The sequence below is a fragment of the Limulus polyphemus genome, unplaced genomic scaffold (genome assembly GCF_000517525.1).
Source record: "Limulus polyphemus unplaced genomic scaffold, Limulus_polyphemus-2.1.2 Scaffold6875, whole genome shotgun sequence".
Lineage (NCBI taxonomy): Eukaryota > Metazoa > Arthropoda > Merostomata > Xiphosura > Limulidae > Limulus > Limulus polyphemus.
The window spans coordinates 24,742-31,333 of NW_013672485.1; the positions used below are offsets into that span (position 1 = coordinate 24,742).

The 6,592-nt window shown below is 32.9% G+C and overlaps 1 protein-coding gene across 2 annotated transcripts in view; it reads left to right on the top strand.

Moving 5' to 3' along the window:
* Positions 1 to 3,589: 3,589 nt before the first annotated feature.
* LOC106474146 (nuclear hormone receptor HR96-like) overlaps positions 3,590 to 6,592 on the top strand; it is an 11,612-nt gene continuing 8,609 nt past the window's right edge. Inside the window, exon 1 of one of the 2 annotated variants that reach the window (XM_013934837.2) lies at positions 3,590 to 3,730. The gene's annotated coding sequence lies outside the window, so the exon portion shown is untranslated. The remainder of the gene's footprint in view (positions 3,731 to 6,592) is intronic. The other variant, XM_022402515.1, reaches the window with a different exon arrangement.

The window sequence follows — 6,592 nt, forward strand, 5'->3', positions numbered from 1 at the left end:
CACTTTGAAATTTACTAATATTTTCCATTTATGTGTGCGCTGGCTTTCTCTCAACTGTTGGAGACTTTCTTCTTGTTCATTTTCTTTCTCCTCCAACCACTGCTGTATTCTCTCTTTATTATTTTGCTGTTTGAGTTACCACTATTGCAGGTTTTCTAGCCACTGCTGTTGTCTCTCTTCTTGTTTCTTTTCTCGTACTTCTTTCTTTTCTCGTTCTTCTTGTTTCTTTTCTCGTTCTTCTTGTTTCTTTTCTTTTTCCTCCAACAACTGCTGTAATATCTCTTCTTGTTTCTTTTCTCGTTCTTCTTGTTTTATTTCTTTTTCCTCCAACAACTGCTGTAATATCTCTTCTTGTTTCTTTTCTCGTTCTTCTTGTTTCTTTTGCTGTTCTTGTATTGCTACCATCAAATCCGCTAAGCTGTAGTTTGATTTGCCACTTCTCGTTTCCATCTTCTTTTTTTTTGTCCCACTCTCTGACACCTATTTGTTATGTATCTGCTCGTTTGTTAATTTCCCGTAAAAATTCTTTCCGAAGAACTTCAGCGATACACGTTCTTTCTTAAATAAAACTAGTTTATTCTTTCTCAATACAACTTTGCATTACACTCAATTTCCACAGTCACTTTCACTTAAACACACATTATAATTCACAACGATTCACGCACTTTATCTACGGTCACTGCTCGTTTGACTCAATTATCTGTCTCTATATATCTGTCTATCTGCCATTATATCTCCGCTTTATTTGCCAGGCTTTTATACAAAAATAGAGGGCACCTAGAAAAGACTAGAGTTGCCAGGAACAGTCATGATTTTTCTAGAAACTCCAGCGCGCATGCTTCCAGCGTCACGTGACTTCCGCTGTCGTAACAGTATATTCAAATTCTGATGTTTAACTTTCCTTTGGTTTAGAAGGTCTGAGCTCGTTTTTTTGTTGTTGTTATTGTTGTTTTCATATTAAATGTTCAATAATTCTAATTGTGAAGTACATATAATCATGTGGCCCTTGTCGTATTCTCAGGTGCGCTAATTTCTCCAAAACGGGAAGATTCCGCAGAATAACAGGAGGTTCGACAGAATTATATATAACGGAATAAATTTGAATTCTCTAATTTTGACTGAATTTGAAGATTGAAAGAGAAAGTGTGTAACAAAATGAAACAATCAATTGGATAAGTTATACAGAATAGCAAGAATTTCAACCAAAAATATATAACAGAGTAAATCTGAATTCTATATTCTCTAACTCTGACTGAATTTGAAGACTGAAAGAAACAGGACTAAGCATGTAACAAATGAGAAAATATTTATCCATTTAAATAAAAGCAGTCAAAGACAAGATGAATTCACGAGAGATGGTGCCTTTCCTGGAGACCTACATTACATGACTGAAGAATTTTCATGAAGTTATTAAGAACTGTGTCAGACCGAGAATACATTCCCATCACAAAATAAGGGAAGTTGTAACCTCAAGGTATCACCTGACCTCTCCAGTGGAAAATATCATTGTCCATTTCTACATAGTTATTTCACTCTTTAATAACTTTTCCTACTAGAAAACATACGTGATACCACATGTGAATGACTCAGGACTATGCATGCATAGCTAAAGCGAAAGGAACTTAGCTACTTTCATGAGTGATGTTCTGTGTTGCAGCCACGTAAACCTGCATGTATGTAATTTATGAAAAATCCTATCTTAGAAATTGTGAAATAGAAATTACCATAAGTAGTATCAACATTTATTCTTAGTTCTGAATATGTGCAGATTTACATATAATACAAGGCCAAGCAAGCTATTATGTTGATCATTTTCCAAGATATTTTTGTTCCTTTGTCATTTTCAAAGTAGGCAACACCTCTTACTGTGTGTGAAGAGCATAGCTTGAAGCAATGTTGCTTCAGGGTGTCGAGGTCATGATTCTTCACTAATTGTGCAGGTGTGATATGTAGGAATATCATGCATTTTCTACCTTCCATAGTAAAATAGAAATCTTCAAAATTATTGATTATTTAGTTCCACACTATAATGACAGCAACATGTGGTCCAGAGAGTGCTTCACAATGTCTTGCTCTTGTTGTTTTTCCCCGTATTCTATATAGGGGTGATGTCTCCACTATCCTTAGACATGTTTCACTATTGTACATAGAACTCTTGTTGAATGAGTTAAAAATGAAGTATCCTTGGCTGGTCATTTTATGACATTAACTGAAGATGACAACCAACCAGTGCTGTCAGGGAACATAGGTCATGAGGTTACACCTTCTACTGGACAAAGAATGAGCAATAATTCTAGATGTGAGCACACTTTTTTTGTTAAGTTATACTTGAATTTCGTTGTGACTAATTCAGTAGAGATTCATCTTGAAGGATGGAATGTCGACAAGCTAATCATTGATCCACTAGAGGCAATCATCCACTTCTCTACACAGATATGCATATCGCATTGTTTTTTGTCCCAATAAATATTGTTTTCATTGTCCTTTAAATGTGTATAATCCGTTTATTTTTCATGCAACTTAAAATACAGTTAAGTTATAATTTACAGAACATCCCATTTATTTCCTGATAGAATCTGCTCTAATTGCAAGTTTGCCTGTTTATACTTGTTGGGAAATTGGTTTTATCTGAAAATACTACCAGGGGCGTTGGCTGTTTTAGTTGTGGAGGTGGGGCTGGAAGGGGTTTGTTCCGTATCCTATAACAAAAATGTTTTGTGATTATTATCTTTACCTCAGTCATTTTATATATCATTGGTATTTAGTATTGAATGCATCAATTTATAAAAATATATAAATCACAACATTAGTATTGTTACGACAGTGGAAGTCAAGTGACGCTGGTAACGCATGATTAGTTTCTAGAAGGATCATGAAGGCTCGAGTGTTTTCCAGACGCCCTCTATTTTAATATATAAGCCCGGCAACTAAAGTGGAGATAATAATCGAGTCAAGTCGTAAGTAAAGTGCGTGAATCGTTGTGAATTATAGCGTGTGTTGAAGTTAAAGTGACTGTGGAAATTAAGTGTATTGCAAAGTTGTATTGAGAAAGAATAAACCAGTTTTATTTAAGAAAGGACTTGTATCACTGAAGTTCATCGGGAATAATTTATACCGGGAAATTAACAAACAACTAGAGACATAACAGTATTATTGTAACAAATTTGCAGACGCTTATACTTTTTGTCATTAATAATTATGACAAATAAAATAGTGAAAACGTGAAGGGTATTTTATTTATCATAGAATATCATTCACATACGTAAGTTTTACTTAATACAAACTACTTTTTATTGGTAACTCATACAATATACTAAATAAACTGTATATGTGGATGTAAATGTGTAAATGAAATTATACAAATGTCACAAAATACAAAAAAAAAATAATTCATGCAATGAGAAAATCTATCAGACTTTTTTTTATCACGTTGTAAGAATCATTTTAAAATTTTTAGTTTGCAAATACCACAAAAGAATATTCTTATGTTTGCTTTTGTTTTAAACTGGACAAAAACGTATATCTGGTGATTACTGAAACATGTGGATGGTTGCCGTTCCTCACGTGACAGAACCATGCGATTATCCAGACAAATCAAGTGCTTTCTTAAACGCCTTAGTTCGAAGCATAAATATGAAATCTAATGTTATAGATGGAAAGGTATCACGTTTTTTTGTTGCTCGCAAATAGGAGGTTCCAAGTGCCATGTATGCGTTTTGTAAAAAAGCAGGTGAGTCTTAAATTTGGATATTATTTTTGAAAGTTCATGTAGGCTGCCTAAAACTAAAAAATACAAAAAAGTATAATTTGGTATCTAACTAAGTCGCATGTTTAAAGAAGAGTTCCTGTTTGTGCTGAAAATTGTGTAAAACTAAAAAATTAAAATAAAAGTACAAGTATAATTACCGATTATATACGCAGTCTTACTCTTGCTGGTATGAAAAATTTTAATTTTTACACTTATTTATTGTTAACGTTAGGCTTATATTGTGCTAATATTTGAGCACTTTCGAATGGTCCACCTTTCTTCTTCAGGGCCAAGCTGTTTGCCCCTTTCGGAAGCGCTCGGGTTATAGGGTTTTTATTAATTTCTTCAAGACTTTTTGAACCAACGTGTTTTTCTAACTTTATAATTGTACTAATATTAATAAGAAACACAATGCAATCATAAGTCTTAAGATCAATGATATAGTGAAAAAATTACTTTTCTTATAACTTATTATGAGAGCATTTAACTTAACTTTAACACCAACAGCTTAAAAACAAGTATTAATTACCTTTGTGAAGAATATGATCTCATATTCCCAGTATCTTGGCTTAGGTTAGGGATTAAAGTAGTATAAAAACTGAAAATGATGTTAACTTTTTCTTACAACTATGCAACTGCAAGTTAAATCAGACTTTTAGAGGACACAGAGGATTCCTACACTCAAAATCCATACACAAAGAGAAAACTAATCACAAAATCCAGCCCTAATCCCTTTAATATTAATACTTGTTAACTCCTTTTTTTTTAAATTTATTTAACATTGTAAGTTGCAGTCTCTTAACTCTCTTAACATGGAATTTGTTCCACAGATTCACTGTAACAATGTAAGTCTATTAAATAATGGAAAAATAAAACTGCCTCATCTATGTCTGACCTTCATGAATTTTGAATTTATGACCTGGAGCCTGTTGCTTTAGGATTCAACTTGAATAAAATTAAAAGTCAAATTTTGAATACTTAAATTAGATAGTATATGTTTTTAAGATTTATCTCATTTAAAAGAGAGAACAAGAGATCTCATGATATCCTCATATGACAAGCATCTATCCCTGGATTCATCCTGTAGCTTGTAACATACTAAAACAAACAGCTGCTACAACCAGGTTCGAACAAAAAATTATCAATATAATAAACATTGACAATCACAGGAATTCAAAATAAAACTTTCACACAGTTGGAATATAAAGTTTATCACTTACTAAAAACATAGTTAATAAATACATGCCTGGCCAGGACTTGATACTAATGTTAATGAACAATATAACATGAATATCAATGTGAATAATTACTTCAATAATTAAAGGAATCAGGAAAAAACCTAATTCCAAAAAACACAATATTCTGAATTAAAACATCTTCAAGATGAATAACAATGTTGAGTAACAATCAGCAATAATACATTTTAACTATGTTTCGTGAACTAAATTGTTCAAGCTTAAAGCTGGGTTTTTATTTAGTGGTTAGATCACAAGGTTACATTTCATGCGACTAGCTAATCTACATAATCTTTCACAACATTAATGACCAAAGCCTGGATGTAAGGGTCATCTGACAAATCTAGCTGAGAAATACTGTCCTAGACCGCAACAACTTGATATGATTCTGATATGGAAGAAAAGGATCTTGCTGTTTTGGTTGAGCAATGTTAAGTTTTCCAGACATTGTTTTGTTGCGAGTGGGAAAGTATATAAGATTTGGGCCTATGTACAGGAATCTTAAATATAAGTCAAAGGAGGTCTAGTTTGTTTGTATAGATCTCCCATATCTGGTTAAGCATCATTTAGGGTATTATGTTCAGTCTTTGGCCCCATACTTTAAGGACACTTAGTTATTGGAAAAGTTCAAAGGAGGACTACTATGATGTTTTCATGGATGGTGGGGCTGTCATATAAGTACAGGTTAAGGTCCTTAGTTATTTGTCTTGAGTAAAGAAGAGTTAGAGGAGATCTGATTAAAATGTTCAAAATTATAAAGGGAGTAGATAGAATTGATGTATCATTTTTTTCTTTATGTTTTAGGGTAAAAGTAGTAAGATTAGGTGATGCAGATATAAGATTTGGTAGAATAGAAGATTTCTGTAAATTAGACAATTTTATTTTTGAACAAGATAGTAAACCTTTGGAATATATTGCTTTCAGATGTGGTAGGTACAAAATGATTGGAAGAGTTCCAGAGAGGGTTAGATGATTACTTAGGTAGTTATTACTGGATATAGGCAGATAGGTGTTTGATGAAATAATTAGAGCAATAACAATGGGCAATTTGTTGTCTTCAAATGTTATTTTAAAACTATAGACCTTAAGGAAGATTCATGAAAGTGTTTCAAAGAGACCTCCCAACAGGTTACCAATTATAAATCCACTTTATCAACTGATCCACCTGCTAATGATGACCTTTAAAGAGAAATTATAAATCTTCATTTTTCTGTGAACAAAAGTGAGGAACACTTAACTTATAATCTTGGTGGATGATCTGCAGCTATTTTTGATTCATCAAATATATGGGAGAATCATTAAACCTCTAGTTTAATCTATATAAATAAAATAAGAGTTTTGTCTGTACATTGCTCAGAATAGTGTACTTTTTGCATATCTTCACGTTTCATACACCAGAGAAGCCGAAACAAGCCTTATCTCAATTTCTGTCTGTCGGTAACGCTTGCGGATGTGTTTTTGTTCGCTTTTCACGGGAAAATGAGTGCACCGTTTTCGATGCAACTTTTTTTCTTTGTTTTATAGATGTGTAAGAAGGTTATAGGCTACTTGAAACTGTCACATGCCTTTTGGAAAGAAAACGGCAGCCGCTCAAAAACCTGCTTTGGTG